General features: G+C 39.0%; 1 protein-coding gene across 6 annotated transcripts in view; it reads left to right on the top strand.

Annotated features, from left to right (window-relative positions):
• SEMA6D (semaphorin 6D) overlaps positions 1 to 19,906 on the top strand; it is a 245,777-nt gene that overhangs the window by 50,340 nt on the left and 175,531 nt on the right. For 2 of the 6 annotated variants that reach the window (XM_084531989.1, XM_084531970.1), the window contains exon 1: positions 19,290 to 19,465. The exons of the other annotated variants lie outside the window; for them this stretch is intronic. The gene's annotated coding sequence lies outside the window, so the exon portion shown is untranslated. Of the gene's footprint in view, positions 1 to 19,289; positions 19,466 to 19,906 lie in introns of those variants that run through there. 6 annotated transcript variants of the gene reach the window in all.

Here is a 19,906-nt window from a genome sequence, read left to right as displayed (position 1 = left end):
ATTAACATACAACAGGCTAACGTACTTTTTAAATTCATTCTGTAATCATTCAGGAGCTTTGCTTTTGCCTCTGTCACTAGAGTAGTGAGAAGAAAATGGTTCGTCAGAAAATCTGGTGGCTTCTCATTGGTAAGACCGTTATTACAGAAGTGGTTGTAATGAAGGGGAAAGTAACTGAATTGTCTACCATAGCATATTCTACTTTCAAAATGTTGAGGTCATGATGATATGCAATCTAGTTCTATAACACAGTTAAGCACTTCTTTTTAGATGAAACACAATATACCAAGATGTTCTATTAAGCGATATGTCCTCCTTAAAGGCCTTACTGTATGTTACTGCTAGCACTGGGGAATGGCTCATAAAAAATAAAAGATTGGCTGATGCTTTCTTAAAATATAACTTTCTTTCAAGCATATAATGCCTCAGTTTTCTTTCATTGCCTTTAATAGAGAAAAAGGGTATTGCATCTAGTTACTCACGTGGTGCTTATCAAATATTAAACCTTTCTTATGGGGCAGATTTTTGTACAGGCATTTAAGTGAATTTATACAACCACAAAAATACTTCAGCTGCTGACCAAGCAACTGAAGCCTTTTACCTACATTTCAGCAAATTCTGTTCATACTGACTATGACCTGAAGTTACTGGATAGGAGCACTTAAGTCCTGATGCAGTGAAGTTGTGGTCTTGGCTGTGTTTCTGACAGACAGATATCCCTACATCAGGCAACAATGATATTATGAATTCTCTAACCATAGTAATGCCTATTAACAGAGAGAATTCTGCAAAGTTTTTGAGATATAAGTGAGCATGGAAGTGCATTTCATGTAGATACACATCTCCTGTTTTAAGAGGTAAAAGGTACAAGGTGATTCCTGTCTATAGAAAGACTTTTCCCAAACACTAAATTGGTTTGGGAACTATGTTCTCTGATTAGTATGTAACATTTTTTTCAAGTCAAATATGACCCGAGAAACCTAGCAACCAGATTGCTTTCCAACTCCTTGCTCTTTAGGTTGCTTTGATGCTCATGCATATTATTTGCCAACTGTGGGTCAATGTGTCTTGTATTGTGGAAAAAAATAGGCAAAGACCAATGCATTTTCAAGTTATGCATTTATGTAGCAAAGTTAAGACTGAGACTGTATGGCTTAAAGCTAGTGGTCAGCATAGTAGAAGGTGAAATGTGGTATTGACTAATGCAAAGTAATGAATATTAAAATAATTTAAACTACTCATAGAGATTACCCGTGTGTAATTAACTGTAATAATTCAGAAAAAAAGGCTTGGGTATCTTTGTGGAAAGGTGAAGTAGAACATGGCGGTCAGGAAAGTTCGTAAACTTGGATAAGTCTAGAGAATGGGATTTTAGAAAATAAATCTGAAAATATTTTTTATTTTCCAATTATTATTCCAAATTATTTATTTGGAATCAGTTGTTTACCACCATTTTGTGGTATTTGGTTCTGATCAGCCATTCTAAAATAATATTGCAAAGAAGATAATGACTGCTGGATTGATATTTACTGCTGTAGGATGTCGTACCAAAAAGCTTAGCAGGACTCAAGAAAGGATTAGACATTTCCTTTTAAAGTGAGAATACCCATGTTTACAAAAAGCAGGATAAAACATTTGTAAGAAATATACCCTAAAGCTGAAAGACTGAGAAGTCAGTCACTAACAGGAGGTAGATAAAAAACAATTTATCTTAGGACTTTTTCTCCGCTGTAAGATTTCTCTTATATTTAATGGAGCTGCTCTAGGAAGTAGCATTCTGGACTGACAAAATATTATTTTGTTAAGCATAGCAAAGGTTTGTAACTCTTTTCCTCTGGTGTACAAAAGTTGTACATCTGTGACACTATTCATTGTGATGAAAAATACATTACCTTGACTGCAGATATTAAATGTTTACATTAATTTAAAAAAGTCAAATTCAAGCACGTGTTCCTCATTGTAGGGATTATCAACACAATCAAAGAAGCTCACAAACGATCTCACATTTCCTAGTGCATTTTAAGGTCTCTTGCTGATGGTTTCAGTGTTACTAGAACTATAGTTGGAGATAAATTTTAGCAGAAAAAAAATGTTCAAAGAAAAGTAGTGTCAATGTGAAATAACACAGCCTAGATCTTAGTAAGATTTTTTTTTTACACAAATTAAAGTTGTATTTATTATTTTTTTTAAGTTTTCAAGGAAGTCTTTTCCCTTCCCACCAATTTTTAACCTTTATCTTTTTTTTTTTTTTTTGGTATTTCCAGAATATGTATTTTTTAATTGAAGCAGCTTCAAAACTCTCTAGAGAAAAGTGTACACTGCACTGATGCATTTTATTTTAGTTGGAACATATAGAAATATTTATTCTTATTGAACAAAGCATCAAGAGACAGTTTTAACATTTCTTCTTTTTTTTTTTTTTGTTTCCTCTTGTATGTGAAACAAAAAAATTAGTGAGTGTTTAGCAGTGCATGGCTCATCTGTTTGGAAATAATGTCAAAGTACAGAGCCCAACATGTTGTTCTTTGGCTCTGGCTCTATTGTCATGCCAGTGCAGCTTAAAACCCCACACTTTCTTTGAGCCACAAGTTCCATCGGCAAAAAGAGTCCTCAGCCCTTCCCTGAACATGCCAACCTCCATGCATAGAAACCACAGCAGGGCGAGGTAGGAGAGCAGAGATGTAGCAGTTCCCAGGTCATACATGGTCCCTGTATGACCTTTGATGTATTTGAACACCTATGGGGTTGAGACCCAGGACACAAAAAAATAAATAAATAAAAATAAAAATACAAAAAGACAGCTTGTCCTCCTTTCATTTCCTCACCCAGCTCATTTGTCCTGGAAGGTTCCTACCTATTTGCACTAAAACAGCAAGCTTGTGCTTCCCTAACTTTTTTTTTTTTTTTCTTTAATTACATTTTTAGCTGCATACAACACCAAAATGTTGGAAGAAGTGGTGGCAATGAGAACCTCTTGAAGGAGAAAGTGGAGCTACGTCATTTGATTTCACTCTTTCTGCTGTCATTCTGTGACCAGCTACCTGTACTAAAGTAGAGATTTTATCTCTTAACACTGATTATTGAAATAAAAGTAGGTGTTAGAGGGACATGGACACACAACTGTTTAAATGATCTTTTATATTGGTTTTGTCCATCACACTCATTCCTGTACAGTGATATCCATTTTCTGCTGAATTAGCTTTCCTGGAAGCAATGAGCAATACTTCCCATCAATCAATAGGCAGGAGGTGTTGTTTTCAAGAAAGCTGATTAAACAAAACATGGAAACAGAGCCTATAGGATTCACTTAGAAAAATACCTCAATAAGAACATTTTATGAAAATGCTTCTGGTTTGATGTTTTTAAGTGAAAGACTGAGGGCAGAAGGTGGATGACAAAAAAAGGATGGTAAGGATTGGAAAAATAAGAGAAGTAAGGTAGGAATGCAAAGAGGTGATACATTCTTCTATCCAGTTTACTCTTGCCTTTTTCAACTTCTTTGTATCAAAAGTTGAAATTTACAATTTTCCCCAGAAAGCTGTTATGGGTTCATGTTGTTGCTTGTTCTTTTAACAGTTTTGTAATCTTTGTGTAAGTCTATCAGCATCCTGATAGTATCACAGCTTGACACCTTACCAGAAGAGAAATCAATGATGCAGAATTTTTATAACTTGTTTTATTACATGCAAATACACAAGCCATGGAGAAAGGGGCAGCTATAAACACTACACAGGCACTTCTGTCTTCCAGAAATCTCAGTTTTCAACATCCATTTCTTGGGAATTGCTTCCAAATATAGGGAATTGCAGAGAGAATAAACTCTATCTGTCACCACTTGTCTTTTTTTTTCTTCCTTACATTAAGAAAGAAAAAAAGCTCTCTCTTCATGTAGATACTAGGTGTTGCTCACCCTGTGGAAGAACTCAGAGACCCATATGTAATAGTACTTTTTTAATTTCTGAAGACTGAGGTTATGCTTAATGCTATATTAATTAAGGAAAGCTGTGTGGAGCCCTATTAGGATTTTTTTTTCTGAATTATTCAGTATTGTCAACATGTTTGTCATCTTTCAAAGAGACAGGTAAGATCCTGATCCTACAAATTGCTTACTGCTTTATGCTAAATACCTCCACCTCCTTGCCTTTAAAAATGCATCCACATGTTTTTGGGTTGCCCTCCTCTGACATACACCTACATAAAGCATTTTATCACTCATATTTTGGGTACAGGCCATAGCTGCTCAAATAGTTTGAAGTGCTGTTCAGTGTTGGTACAGGTCTGTAATCAAGAAAGCCCTTGAAGGGAGCACAAACCAAGAATTCCCAGGGTGGGAGGGAGATCCTGCATGTGTCAGGAGCAGAAGCAGCAGAGCTGTCAGTGTGGTGAGTTCAGATTGGTACTGAAAGCTCTGTAGGGAGGGCAAGATAAATGGCAATAATAGAATTTGCAGCAGCTGAAGGCCATTGAACATGGCAACCAGGAGAAAATCTCTTCCACCATTTCTCTGTTCTTGGTGATTAGAGGATTTTGATTTCATGAATTAGGTAGCTGAAGCTGATAATGCTGTACCTTCTTTAGTGCAAATAATTTAAGAACTTGTCATAATCTAGACCGTGTTTGTATTTCTTCAGCCGTTTAATGGAGTGGATAGGAACTGAGACTGCTTGTGCAGGGATGGACATAGAAACGGTTTTCTCTGAAGAGAAAAGAGTATTGTGCTGAAGTGGCTTATTTTAGGAGAATGTTGGGCTCAAAGAGGCTTCTGAAATTAAGTGTGGTGTGGTAAACTGAAGAGTTTAGAAAATACCAGCGTTCTGAAGGTTTTATTTGGATGTGGTAAGTCTTCCCTAAGTAGAGCCTTCACTAGCCAGTAGCGTCACTCTAAATTCAGCATACCTGAAGCTGAACTGTAAAGGGGCTTGATTCTTGCTACATTGAGAAACACAGCGTTTTAGAATCCTAATTTATGAAGCATTGTGTAGCAGAGCTCCAGACAATGCAAATCCACAGGCCACAGCCCCACCTGCTATTCACTCAAGATTTAATTAATGAGTTTGGAAAATCAGCAATTTATTAGACTTCAAAATGAGATTGATTTGGAGTATTGCCTGTCTACATAATCAGAGGAAACTTGGAACATCTTCTCCTGAATAAGCATATCAGATTTTCATTTTCTGCACTTAGAAAGCTAATGCCTCTTCCAGGTTTAAATTTGCAATATCAAATAAGTTGCTCTTGCCAGAGGTCCACACTGTATAAAAAAGTATTCGATAAAATCCTCTAAAATTAGAGTGAACAGGATTTTTAAACAGATTGTATGTAATGACTACATTATTTACCCTTGCACAGAGAGGCTTACTCTTTTTGTAGATCAATCATTTCTTTTTGTTTCCTTAGAGGAGAAGAATAATGAGCATGTTTTATGTTTTTTTTTTTTTGTTTGTTTGTTTTTTTTGTTTTGTTTTTTTTTGGTATGTTTGTTTGTTTGTTTTCATGGAAAAAAATCAGAACAGTTTCTCAGTCCTTGGGTAAATAAGAGCTGATGCTAGGTTTGTGACAGGTTTTGTCTTAAATGGATAAGGACCCCTGGCTTTTTATTGGGAACTGAGGGAGCCCAGAACTAGCCTCCAAACCAGGTCCTGATACTGAGTGATCGATGATTCTGTCTGAAGTGCCCACAGCTTCTCCTATGCTTTCCCTGCAGCAGCAGAGAGAACATTATTTTTCTGTAATTGTATTGCTGCAAATATGACTTTAATATAATTCGCAGATGTTTGAGTAAAAACCCTAATGTCTTCCAGTAATTTTCTTCTATAATCCTGTGTCACTGATGATTGTAGACAGTGATAAATTGTCTGTGTCTGATTGCTGTTTTCTTTGTCTCCTGCCTCCAGTTACCTTACTGGTTTGGATAATGCAATATTCCTTGTTAGGCAGTTCTAAGTTTATTATCCTTCATATAAAAGGGGTACAGGCACTTGATGGATAGGCATGTCCAACAGTAGATCAAGAGAGCTACTAACCACCAGGGAAGGCCACACAAAAAGCCGGAGGCAGTGACTGCTGCAGCTGACGGTGTAAATGGATATGCATTTGTATCCTTTACGTACATATTCTTCCCAAAACCATTACTTTGCATAGAAGATAGCCTCTTCTTCCCTTCTTTTCTCCTTTGCATATGTGTTATGCATCTTAGTATTGCTCTTCTGCTGCACCACTAGGCTTCATTACCTGTATTTACACTTTTCATTACTGAAATCTAAATGGACCCACATGCCTTTATAGAGTTTTGATGTTCCTGTGGTGTCCAAAGCTCTGTGTACTTTTCTGTTCTTTCTTGTGTATGCGTTTCAGCCTCCATTTTATTCGGTGTCTGTTGCAGGCAAAGTAAATATAAAGGGAGGGGCAGATTTGCAATGAGGAAGATTGTCTGCTGTGATTCTTCTATGTTTTAGCATCCCCAATGGAGAAAAATACTCGGAAGTGCTGCATTTGCAGCTTTAAACAGTGTCCCAGATACCAAGAGACTACTTGTGTAGTTGCTGATTAGTCTCTACTAATGTAATTGAATTTGGATTTGTAGGAAATTTTGAAGGCTTTCACGAATGGTAGTAGGCATTAAATTACTTTGAACATTAGGAATCTGAGCAAGTGCAGCTGCCCATTTGCCATTATGAAAAGCCTCTCTATAAGCAGTATAGCATCTGAGAGGCACTACTTTGTGGGGGGAAAAAAAAAAAAAAAAAGAAAAGAAAAGAAAAAAAAACATTAAAGGGAACAGATTTTCAAATGCAGTTGCCACTAATTTCTTAGCTGCTGGGCAGAAAAATAACTGGAACTAAATTTCTGTATGATCATACTTACAATTTGAAGTCGGCAGCCAATGTCAGTATATTACTTCAGAGAATTTAATAATAAATGCTATTTTGATTTTGACCAAAGAAAATAATCTATCTGTTTAAAAACAAACAAAAAACAAACAAACAAACAAAAAAACCTGTGCATTTTGCTGTCTGAAGAGGAAAGAATCACAGAATAGACATAGTTTAGTTTGAAACAAAAAATGTGAATATCATGAGGCTTGTGAAGATTGACTGGATTTCTTTAATTATTAATATAGTTTTGCTTATGGCCTGTAGAATTCCCTGTCTCGTCCATGTGTAGGCTGAGCTAAGTCAACTTCTTTTCTCTATATTGAAAAGGACTTGATGGGTATGCCAAAGTACATTCAGCATGTTTTTAAACAGATATTCTTAGAACACCCTCGTTCTGTGGGTGGGCATGCACATTGCCCCACCTTTTCATTTCATGTGCTACCATAATTGTGTGATGGGAGAGAAGGCAAGAAGCATATCGTCCAGTCTGCTAGGCAGTACAAGAGTGTTAAATGGGTTCATCTGGTGAGGTTGAGGGAAAACAAACATTGGTCTTCCAAACCAACAGGAACAAGCCTGTTGTGGTGGATTTAGTGTTCTTTGGGAGCCTGGAAGCATTTGATGAGATTAAGGACAATAATGGGAACAGAGAGGTCATCATAACACTGAACTGAGATGCAGCTTTCTCCTAACGTTTCTTCTACCATTTGCAGCAGATTTTACCACAGCTGCTTTTTCTATACACCCCTCCCACCCATTGAGACCCTAAGAACAGGGATGAGAGAGGGAGATCAGAGTAACAGGATATGGCTGTGGTGCTAGAAAAGAGAGCATGAGAAAGAATACATAGAGGACCAGATGGTCCCTTAAAATACTTAAAATATTTCATCACTTAGAATGGGATTCCTGCTGTTTGGAGATGACATCTTTTCTGTCAATGGCCATCTTTCTTGCAATATTTCTCTCTCTCTCTCATGCACATCTCCTGTCCACGCTTTGAGCAAAAAGTCATTCTGCTCTCCATTGCTGCTAAAATTATTTTGGAGGCAGAGTCAAAAGGGAATATATGGGCCCTGTCAGGCAGAAGTCAGAGAGAAGCTTAAGGCATTGACAGATGTCACATATTGCTTTACATCGCAAACCTGTTCATAACTAGGAATGCAGTAAAGACAGCAGTTTATTAAGAAAATAAATATTTAGAAAGAATGAAACATCTGATCAAAATTCTAGTAAGGAAGCAGTGTTCCCTTTCTGCTTGTTTGCACTGAGAAAAGAGGATGTTTTCTTTTCTTTCCAGAATTGTGAATATCTCATTTCATGGCGACATATTTTAGCGATAGGTGAGGATGTTATCTCTATCTCACTATTATGTGGTTTGTTTGTTTGTTTGTTTGTTTTGGGGGGGTGGTTTCTTTTGTTGTGTGTTTTTGTTGTTTGTTTGTTTTTTCATCAGGAATAGTAGAACTGCAACAGAATTTGTATTTACCTAAAAGGGCAACACCTGTCTGCTCTTGTTACGTTTGTCTTGTGATTGTTTTTCTTGTACCACAATGTCATGAGATTAAAGAAGTCCATCACCTTGCTGTTTACTGTTATCCTTACACCAGTCCTGATATCTCTGAGTGCCTTATAGACATTGTTTTCTTAGCATAGGACCACTCCCAGAAAAATGGGGCAATCATGCCATGCTTGAATACCAGTTTCAGTCCTTTTATTTCTATGAGATGGCAAACAATAGCCTTTGTAAAATGAGATGCATGATTTAATTCAAAACATATCTTCTATAGAATTGACATGTACCTTGTAAGTACTGCAGCTGATAATCTTTACAAAGACAATTCTAGGGACTCTACAGAGGTGTTTATTAATGCTGTCACCATTCGTCTACTGAATAGCATCATTTTAAGTATGTAGTCCTATTGCTTTTAATTGACTAATTTGATGAATGGGGAGGCAAAGAGCTTTCTTCAGAAAGTCTAACATGGCAGAATCAAACGTGATTACACAATGGTGCTTCAGGGAGGAGCATTGGAGCTTAATAGTTGTGATATTGCCACCAAGATAAGCATCTTAAGCTAAATTCTCAAAGGTTTGCAGAGGGTTTAACCACATGTGCCATTCAAATCAAGGGGAGTCACAGAGCTAAAACCCCATGTAATGTTTTGAGAATGTATCTCCTGGGTGATAATTTCATCATCTAAAATATACAGCATTATGGATAGTTGCTGCATGAATATGAAGTTTTAAGTCCCTCTTGGGGCTCTGCTAACAGCACAAACGATGAGAGTGTATCTGAGTTGTTTATGAACAGAAGCAGAGTCCCAAGAGTGATATACCACTATAAATTCACTTCAGTCTGTGCCTATATATTGTTATTTATAATAACAGAGTGTGCAGTTTTCCTCTAAAACTACTTCCTTTAAGATCTCTAACTGAGCTCTAATGAATTTTGCTTGAAAATCAGTTCTGGTAACTGAGGATTTTTACTGGAGAAAAGACTCCATTTTCTCTATCAGCATGTGAGCACTTTATCACCCTTTAATTTTGTACCTAACATAATTATTTAGTGAATTCATGTAAACATGCCAAGTATTTGCAAATAATTTTAGAAACATATTTCATTTACTTACTGGATCCTATTTGATAATAGATATTCTAGTGAACTAATGATATAAGCTTTGTTAATGTCATATTGACATATAAACTATGATGACTTACTTAAGTGACTTCTTTAATCAAAATACCATGTTGTAAGGTTTTTTGCTAAGAAAATAAAAGATAAAAAGCCAGACGAGGTTCATGGCTATGAGAGCCATGACGGGGCACTTTACTCGGCACCCGGCCTGATGGCCGCAGACGGGTCCCTATCTTTTAGGGGAAAAAGGATCCTGGGCCAGGAGCTGGCAGGGCTCATTGAGAGGGCTTTAAACTAGGTAAGAAAGGGGATGGGGCTGAAGCAAGGATTGTTGGAGCTGTGCCAGGGGGAGCAATAGCAAGGTCGGGGGATAAGGCAGTGGCCCAGCTGAAGTGCATCTACACCAATGCACGCAGCATGGGTAACAAACAGGAGGAGCTGGAAGCCATCGTGCAGCAGGCAGGCTACGACTTGGTTGCCATCATGGAGATGTGGTGGGACCAGTCTCATGACAGGAGTGCTGCAATGCCTGGCTATAAGCTCTTTAGAAGGGACAGGCAGCACAGCAGGGGTGGTGGTGTGGCTCTCTATATTAGAGAGTCTTTCGAGGTTGTAGAACTCGAGGCTGGGAATGACAAGGTCGAGTCCCTTTGGGTTAGGATTGGCAGGGACAACAAGGCTAGTGTCCTGGTCAGGGTCTGCTATAGACCGCCGAACCAGGATGAGGAGACTGATGAGGAGTTCTACAGGCAGCTGACAGAAGTTGCGAGATCTTCAGCGCTTGTTCTCGTGGGGGACTTCAACCTCCCTGACATATCCTGGAAGCACAACACAGCCCAGAGAAAGCAGTCTAGGAGGTTTCTGAAGAGCATGGAAGATAGCTTCCTGACGCAGCTGGTTAGTGAGCCTACCAGGGGTGGCGCCCCGCTAGACCTTCTCTTCACAAACAGAGAAGGACTGGTGGAGGATGTGATTGTTGGGAGCTGTCTTGGGCAGAGTGACCATGAAATAGTGGAGTTCTCTATTCTTGGCGAGGCCAGGAAGGGGACCAGTAAAACCGCTGTATTGGACTTTCGGAGGGCTGACTTTGAGCTGCTCAGGACACTGGTTGGTAGAGTCCCTTGGGAGGTGGTTCTGAAGGGCAGAGGAGTCCAGGAAGGCTGGGCGCTCTTCAAGAGGGAAATCTTAATGGCGCAGGAATGGTCTGTTCCCACGCGCCCAAAGATGAGCTGGCGGGGAAGAAGACCAGCCTGGCTCAACAGAGAATTGTGGCTTGATCTTAGGAGAAAAAAGAGTGTTTATAATCTTTGGAAAAGTGGGCAGGCCACTAGGGAGGTCTATAAGGATGTAGCGAGGCTGTGCAGGGACAAAATTAGGAAGGCCAAAGCTCATCTGGAGCTCAATCTGGCTACTGCCGTTAAAGATAACAAAAAACGTTTCTATAAATACATCAACACAAAAAGGAGGACTAAGGAGAATCTCCATCCTTTACTGGATGCGGGGGGAAACTTAGTTACAAGAGATGAGGAAAAGGCGGAGGTGCTCAATGCCTTCTTTGCCTCAGTCTTTAGCGGCAATACCGGTTGTTCTCTGGATACCCAGTACCCTGAGCTGGTGGAAGGGGATGGGGAGCAGGAGGTGGCCCTCACCATCCACGAAGAACTGGTTGGTGACCTGGTAAGGCACTTGGATGTGCACAAGTCGATGGGGCCGGATGGGATCCACCCAAGGATACTGAGAGAACTGGCAGAGGAGCTGGCCAAGCCACTGTCCATCATTTATCAGCAGTCCTGGCGATTGGGGGAGGTCCCAGTTGACTGGCGGCTAGCAAACGTGACGCCCATCTACAAGAAGGGCCAGAGGGCAGACCCGGGAAACTACAGGCCTGTCAGTTTGACCTCAGTGCCAGGGAAGCTCATGAAGCAGATTCTCTTGAGAGTCATCACGCAGCACTTGCAGGGCAAGCAGGTGATCAGGCCCAGTCAGCATGGGTTTATGAAAGGCAGATCCTGCCTGACGAACCTGATCTCCTTCTATGACAAAGTGACGCGCTGGGTGGATGAGGGAAAGGCTGTGGATGTGGTCTACCTTGACTTCAGCAAGGCTTTTGACACTGTCTCCCACAGCATTCTCCTCAAGAAACTGGCTGCCCTTGGCTTGGACTGGCGCACGCTTTGTTGGGTTAGAAACTGGCTGGATAGCCGGGCCCAAAGAGTCATGGTGAATGGAGTCAAGTCCAGTTGGAGGCCAGTCACTAATGGTGTTCCCCAGGGCTCGGTGCTGGGGCCGGTCCTCTTTAATATCTTCATCAATGATCTGGATGAGGGCATTGAGTACACCCTCAGTAAGTTTGCAGATGACACCAAGCTAGGTGCGTGTGTCGATCTGCTTGAGGGTAGGAAAGCTCTGCAGGAGGATCTGGATAGGCTGCACCGATGGGCTGAGGTCAACTGCATGAAGTTCAACAAGGCCAAGTGCCGGGTCCTGCACCTGGGGCGCAATAACCCCAATCAGAGCTACAGGCTGGGAGTTGAGTGGTTGGAGAGCTGCCAGGCAGAGAAGGACCTGGGAGTGATGGTGGATAGTCAGCTGAATATGAGCCAGCAGTGTGCTCAGGTGGCCAAGAAGGCCAACAGCATCCTGGCTTGCATAAGAAACAGTGTGACCAGCAGGGCTAGGGAGGTGATCGTCCCCCTGTACTCGGCTCTGGTGAGGCCGCACCTCGAGTACTGTGTTCAGTTTTGGGCCCCTCGCTACAAGAAGGACATTGAGGTGCTCGAGTGGGTCCAGAGAAGGGTGACGAAGCTGGTGAGGGGCCTGGAGAACAAGTCCTACGAGGAGCGGCTGGGGGAGCTGGGCTTGTTCAGCCTGGAGAAGAGGAGGCTCAGGGGTGACCTTATTGCTTTCTACAGGTACCTCAAAGGAGGCTGTAGCGAGGTGGGGGTTGGTTTGTTCTCCCACGTGCCTGGTGACAGGAGGAGGGGGAATGGGCTTAAGTTGCACCAGGGGAGTTTTAGGTTGGATTTTAGGAAGAACTTCTTTACCGAAAGGGTTGTTGGACACTGGAACAGGCTGCCCAGGGAAGTGGTTGAGTCACCATCCCTGGAAGTCTTTAAAAGACGTTTAGATGTAGAGCTTAGGGATATGGTTTAGTGGGGACTGTTAGTGTTAGGTCAGAGGTTGGACTCGATGATCTTGAGGTCTCTTCCAACCTAGAAATTCTGTGATTCTGTGAGGATACCTCATCAAGGCTTGGTTGGGTGGGGCTTTAGGAAATGTGATTGAGTGAGATCTCCATGTCCAGGGCAGGGTTGGACTAGCAGATCTTTAAGGTCCTTTCCAACCCAAGACACTGTATTCTATTCTGTGAACTTCTGAAGGGTTCAGTTATTTTTAATTGGGAAACAGTTGCGTCCTTTTCCTGACAGCAGAGTCAGCTTAGGCCCACCCAAAACAAAGGAATAACACTGGAGTGGACAAATTGATTCATAACCTTAGAATTTTCCATTGCAAGTTTCTGACAAGATTTTTTAATGAACACAGAATTTTATGTAAGATCCAATTAGCATTAAATGATCAAATGCTGCTGTAGCTGTCATAGTGACCTAAGTAGCAGCACATTATTACTTTAGTAATAGTGTTATTGTTATATATAGATACAAAAATAGACATTATTCAGTGTGTGACACTATGCATGAGTGCTGCTTAAATTCATAATGTTGGCTGACAGCCATAGCTGTGCAGGAGGGAAAGACACTGTTTTCAACGGGGCTATGGCAAGGAGTAAACAACACCAGCTCTGTGAAACATCAGATTGAAAAGTTTGTGCAGCAAGGATTCCAAATGGCAAAGAAAGTTCATAATGCTGGGGAGGACACTGGTATCTTCAGTCCCTCAGAGTAACAAACAAGATACAGCAGCAGTGTGTGAAGTATTTGGTTAGGAAGAGGCCCTGATCTTTGTTCTCATCCTTCAGTGTTTTGGCTGCTACCCAGAGGAATTCACTAGTTCTTGCATTTTACAGTGTTTGAGGGAGTTACTGGGGAAGGTAAATTCTTACAGCATGCTTAAACAAACAAACAAAAAATCTGTTTTTTGTTTGTTTGTTTGTTTTTTGTTGTTTGGAGCTGGGAACATACTGTACTTTTAACAAAGAAATACAATCACTGAAGCCCCATCTTCAGAAGCTACAACACATGGAAGCTTTAAATTCATTCAAGGTCAATGGCAATAAGAAACTTTTGTGTTTAAGATTAGATACGGTTCTGTTTCATCAGTACTAAAGTTTGTGGTAAAATGTATCTCTGCAGTAGTTCTTGAAATTATTTAAGTTAAGAGTCTGTGAAGTTGCTAGTTATCAAAACAAACTTGCTGTTACTGTGAAGCTGCATAGTAGGAGGCAACTCATAAACACTTCGTGTTTTCTGGTAGTTGTTTTTGAAAAGGGTTCCATTATGTCCCCATTAATTCTTAAAGAAATGTTATTCCATTGAAATAAGCAAGTGGGCCTAAAATATGGTCCTTCAAAAATGTTATTTTGGACTGCTGTGTTTAGTTTGACGGAGGGAGATTTTCCTAAAGAGGCTTCTGTGATAGCACCACAGTTGAGTACACGATGTAGATAGCAGCTCTTTTCAGCGGGTGACTTTATTGTGCACAGCAGTCCATTTTTTTCCTTCTGTGAAGAACAGGGAATAGAAGTACAAAAACAGTAATTGAAAAGGGCGAATTCATGTAATACATGTTGCAATCAAAAATACATACAGCAAAGTTTTATCCCTATCATAATACTAAGATGGTGCAAAATCAGTAAAGTGAAAAATGTGGTAGGGTGTTTTCTTCAGACCAAAATCCTTTACTGCAAATTTAAAGTACCTAAGCAACCAGGACAGGAGCTTTTCTTTATATCTTGGCTTCATCTTGTCTAGTACCTCTTAAAAATTCTAGTTATTCAAAGGAGGCAGCTCAAACCGTTTTGTAACTAAAGATGACAGCAGAAAGAAAATTAAGTCAACTGAAGTCATCCCATTCAGTTCAGTGTTTATTAGACTGGGCTGCATGGCACTTGCATATTGGGTTTGATAAAAGAGCAAATGCCAAGTAAATTTCAGAAATTTGTGGAAGTGACATAATCTTTAAAAGTAATACTTATTTTCAGCTGTTCAGGATTTCTGCATAATTACAAAATGAATGCTTTATTCATGTGTTTGTTCCTGCCTAGTTTTGTGGAAAGTTTCAACTGGAGGTCACCTTAGAATTTTTAAAATATTTCTTTTCATAGAATCATTAAAGTTGGAAAAGACCTCCAAGATCACCTAGTCTGACTGTATCCCTACCACCAATATCACCCACTATACCATGTCCCTAAGTACCATGTCCAACCTTTCCTTAAACTCCTCCAGGAACAGTGACTCCGAGGTGCCCCATTCCTTTGTGGCAAGCTAAGGTACATAAATGGACAGTGTATCTGCTGATCAGTAAATGGCATTGGTGACCTCGTGTGGTTTTGCTGCTCAGACCTGATTCCCCTTCTCAAAGAGCAGGCTGCAGTATCTCCAGATACCCAGGCAGGGTGACAGGACCTTCCTCCTCCACCAGCACCCAGCCCACTGCAGCCCGTGGGAGGGTGAATGGGCTGCAGCACAGGCTTTGGCAGGAAGCAGTGCCTGGCCAAAGCTGTGCCTGGACTATTCAGCCTGGAACTGGGGTGACACACTCTTGTTCTGCACTCTTACGTAAGCATGAAAAGCAGTTTTGTGTTTTTTCTTAAAAAGAAAAAAAAAAATCTTTGTGTCCTCAGGGTGTGAGGGAGGAAGTGTCTGCTCGGTTCCTACGAACTCCAGCAAAGTTTCAGGACTGAGCGAAGCAAATAAATTGGATCCTGGGGTGGATAACTGTAAGACCTGCGATGCCAAAGCTGTGACACTGTGAGTTCATCTCTAAACCATTGCATTCAGATTTCCTTTTCTTAATTTAGGCTATTAGCATAGTGAGAAAGGTTAAGCTGACTATTATGCATAGCAGATCTTGAGAACATGTGTTCCAAAGTCTATTTGAAAGTCTACAAAATGTGGCTTAAAGGAGCCAATTCATAAAATATTATTCGGTCTGTTTCCATGGGATTTCCAAGTATTTCCCACTGATAACCACTCTTTGTTTACAATTTCTAAGACAGTTTTCACTCTCTTGGAGTTCATAGTCCTTTGTGCTCCTATTTTTAAATAAGCTCTTTTTTTTTTTTTTTTCCTAGAGGGAAAACTCGTTTTGAAAATCTGAGAGCACACAACAGGGAAAATCTTGCATCTCTCTGCATACAATGACCTCTGACCTTAAAAATAAATAAATAAATAAATAAGAGGAAAAAGGAAAAAAGGTCATGATTACTTTTAATTATGTTTTTCAAACTTTGCAGGCTATTGCATGGTAACCTTTGTTTTATACAAACAATTTACTGTTGAGTTGATTAATGGGGGAGCTTCCAATAACATTCAGTACAGTGACAGTATAGTGATTGGCGTGAAGCAGGAAATGAGATTGTACAACAGAACTGAAAAGCAGCATGGCATTTGCCAATATACAGTCTTTTGGTTCATCAGACTTGGAAAAAATGTTGTTCTGCTCTACTGTTCTTTTCTTTCACCTTTTCTAAGATTTTAGTGTCATATGAATAACGTTTCACACTTTTTTTGTTTTGTCTTGAACTGATGTAGGAGTGCACATCATAAACAATGTTAGTAAAGCTAGAATCTAGGTGGACATATAAACAGAATGATGAAAAAGGGGACTTTTCAGAAATATATCTATGCATGGGAGTTCATTTTAGCAACAGGAACTTGTTCCAGAATTAAATAGTCCAAGCTATTTCAGTAATTTTGTAACTGACTGAAGAGAAAAGTTACATTTGAGGAAAATTACAGGTTTTGTCCAGCCATGTGTAAATAGTGTGACTCACAGCATTCTATGATCTCTGCCATATGATTTTATCTCTACGTATACAATATTTTTAATGAAAAGAAAATATGTGCAATTATACTTTGCATATTAAACATTATTCAAAAATGCACATAAAATTATGCTTTATAAAGTTATGTTTGCCTTTTTTCTTAATTTTTACCAAAAGGAAATGAAAAGATTTACCCAAAACATGTTATTTCCTTCTTAAGTGTTAGCTACTGGAACTTAATGTTATTTACTCTGAAGATGTCTTGTATGGTTGTCATCTGAGATAAAGGTATATAGTCATTATAGTCAGAAATGACTGCTTGCCATTCTGTTTAAAAGAACAACCTGTGTGATTTTTCTAAAGGGCTTAAAATCCACATTGTACCAACCTCTAAGGCTGGCAGAATCAGTATAGAAAAGAGAAACCAGCTAGGTTTATTTAACTATTTAATCAGCCTAAAATGTGTGTGTCCAGTTATTCATCTCCTGAGCATAAAAACGCTCACAGAACAGGTTCTAAATTCATTCTGAGTTTATCACAGAGATTCTACACATGCCTTAAAACTTATTTAAGGTAAGAAATATCAGGAATGAAAGTAAAGTTTGATTTGATCAAAAATGGCAAAGGTTTAGAGTTTCCCTTGAAGAGTACCAGTCTACCCTGTCTGGCCAAGTAATGTTCTATATTCTCTTTTTTTAATACAGAAATGGCCTCAAATATGCGTGAGGTTTTAGAAAGTAAGCTTGCGATAAGGTAGGCATTTGGAGAGGGCAAAATCTAGAGGTTTATGGTATTAATATTTATACAGAATTAAGGCTCTCTTGCAATTTCTATCAATTTCAAGATTTACTGCAGTATTCTTTTCTCCCTCCGTAATTCTCCTGGAACAAAAGGAAGATCACTCTATTTGTCAGTGATCTTTTCCCCACATTGAACAGTGTCTCACTCTGTGAAATTGTCATATCGAAATTAGAATCTAGACTGAAAAATATGCATTTAAAGCAAGACTTGAAAAAATCCATTTTTATACTTATTCTAATCAGTTAAAGAAGTGTGACTTAATCTGTGGTCTATTGGTCATAGGCAGCCTAGTCATTAAGCAGAAAGGAGTTAACTGTGTGATTGTGCTTCCAAAAATTAACCCTATTTCTGCAATGAAGCAAACTGGTGAAAATGAAAGCAATCAATGAATATTCAAAGCTTAGGGTAATCTTTGCTTGGCTGTAAATGAAGACCACTGTATAAAATGGTCCAAAAATTTTTAGTACATAGACTACATGCCAGTGACTTGAAGTATGCCTACTCTTGAAATGTCTAGATTTTGCAATATTATTTGAGAATAAGAAACAAAAGTCATAAGTTTGAAAACATGGTCATTCTCATGAGCTCCTTATAGAACAGTATTTCACTAAATGCAGATATTTTTTTCAGGTGAATGATTTGTGACCGTAAATTTTAGTTATGGTGCTGTACTGGTATAGTAGCTTGGATATCTCAGGATGTCACTACAATAGCACCTCAGCTTGGACCAGAAGTGCACTTTTTTGAAGTGAATCTGCCAATTGTTATCCCATGTGTTTATATTTGATGACTGACAAAGTAACTGTGAAGTGCAAGCTGAGTATCTTCTATGTGAAACTAATAGAGGATGCAGTCCAGGAGTAGGTTTTACGCCTTCTAAATGTTAAGTGATGTTTAGTCTATGGGACCAGACTAGAATGACTCTGAAGTAAACATCCCAAAATGTATGTTATGTAGATGCTAGATTCTTCATGTAAGCCTTTTCCATGACTCTGTGTGCATTGTAGACTTGTTCCATGGTCATCTTCCTTCTTGGAACATGTATGCTATTAGGAAGGCTGTAGTGAGGAAACAGATGTAAATTTCCATAATAGTGTCTGCAAGTTGCATACTTCAGGGTTTCTTGTTTCTCTACAAATTAAAGGGAAAAAAATGGCTGAAAGCAGGCTCTTCTCAGAACAAATTTTGTTTTGATGAAAATTCAACTTAAAACTGTTTTGGTAGATCTTTTTTAGCAATCCATCCAGTTATATATCAAGTTAAATGATACTCAGATGCTGTAGTCTCATACATTAGCCATTGGACTAACAACAATGGGAAGACTGGAGCTTGTGTGGTTTCCTTTCATCATCAGAGTCTTACTGTGAAGACAGTGTTTGCATGAATTGTCCTGACTTAGTCAGTTCCCCGGCTTTCATAATGGGGGCATATTTGGTTGCTTGGTTACCCATTTCAGATGACTGTATTTTAGATAATCATTGATGGAACTGTTACCCAGAAAGTGACTGAGCAGCATGATGCAGGTTTTCAACAGGTCTCAAATGAAAAAAAAAATACATCTATGCTAGCAGAAAATAAATTGTAATCAATATTTGCAATTTACATATTTGCTCACGCTTACTGAACATGTTTACGTGCCGTTTGTATATGCCACTTTGTTGTTGTTCTTGCATCTTTAAGCTAAAAAAAAAGTAGAAATTACAGAAATGTGTGATATAAATCAGCCAGAGTGATGATTGTGTGTATCCCACCAGATTTTAAGAGGGGAGCTATTGACAAGGTGCAATGAAGAAATCAGGCTCTTTTAATTGATTAGAAATCTGTTTGCTCTACAGTATGCATCAGCTCAAGCAATCTTTATTTTATAAGGAAAAGTTTAATTTCTTTATAAAACATGACAAGTGCAATCTTGAGTATGTGAAATAAAAGATTAATTAAAATATTGTTACTGATGATAGGTGCCAGCTGTTTCACATGGCATGAGGCAAGCAGTTTAAGATAAAGCCAGCTTAGAAGTGAAGTCATGCTACAAGGTACAGTGCCATGAAGTATTTAAATGATTCACATTTTTGATTATTTTATTTAAAAAAAAAAGAAAGAAAAGAAAAAATCAAATTTTACTAAACACAGCTGCTAATTTTGCTGCTATAATGGAATTTCTACTGGGATGGGAAAAGAATTAAGGAGAATGAAACTATACATGTATTCCAGGTGAGCATTTTAAGCTGCTTCCACTGCATTAAACCACAGAACAGTGTGGTCAATGTTTATGATAGTAGGTATTTCTTCCTAAGGCTTAGCTTCTGAAATCTTGTAATAATCATTAATCTGAGTGAGCATTTAGAAAGCAAAGTAAGCTTCTCTCTATTATGATTGAATCTACTGCTTGGAGAAGACACACTAAACGCAACCAGAAGATGGAAAATTGAAGAGTATAAATATGACTTGTTTAAAGGTGATCTTAAAGAATTTATAGAGATCTTAAGAGTCTTTTGGGGCCCAAGGCCCCATTAAATGTCCATTAACATTTAAATGTTTTAAATCTCATTATTTTGATCTGAAATTAAATTAATTTCTAAGCTGAAATGCGGGTGTTTCTGTCACCATTTATTTATTTATTTATTTATTGCCACAAAATACTGATGTTGAATA

The sequence above is a fragment of the Aythya ferina genome, assembly GCF_964211825.1.
Source record: "Aythya ferina genome assembly, chromosome: 11".
NCBI classification, from domain to species: domain Eukaryota; kingdom Metazoa; phylum Chordata; class Aves; order Anseriformes; family Anatidae; genus Aythya; species Aythya ferina.
The sequence above is the reverse complement of the archived record's forward strand: the minus strand, read 5'-3'. Positions and strand labels throughout refer to the sequence as shown.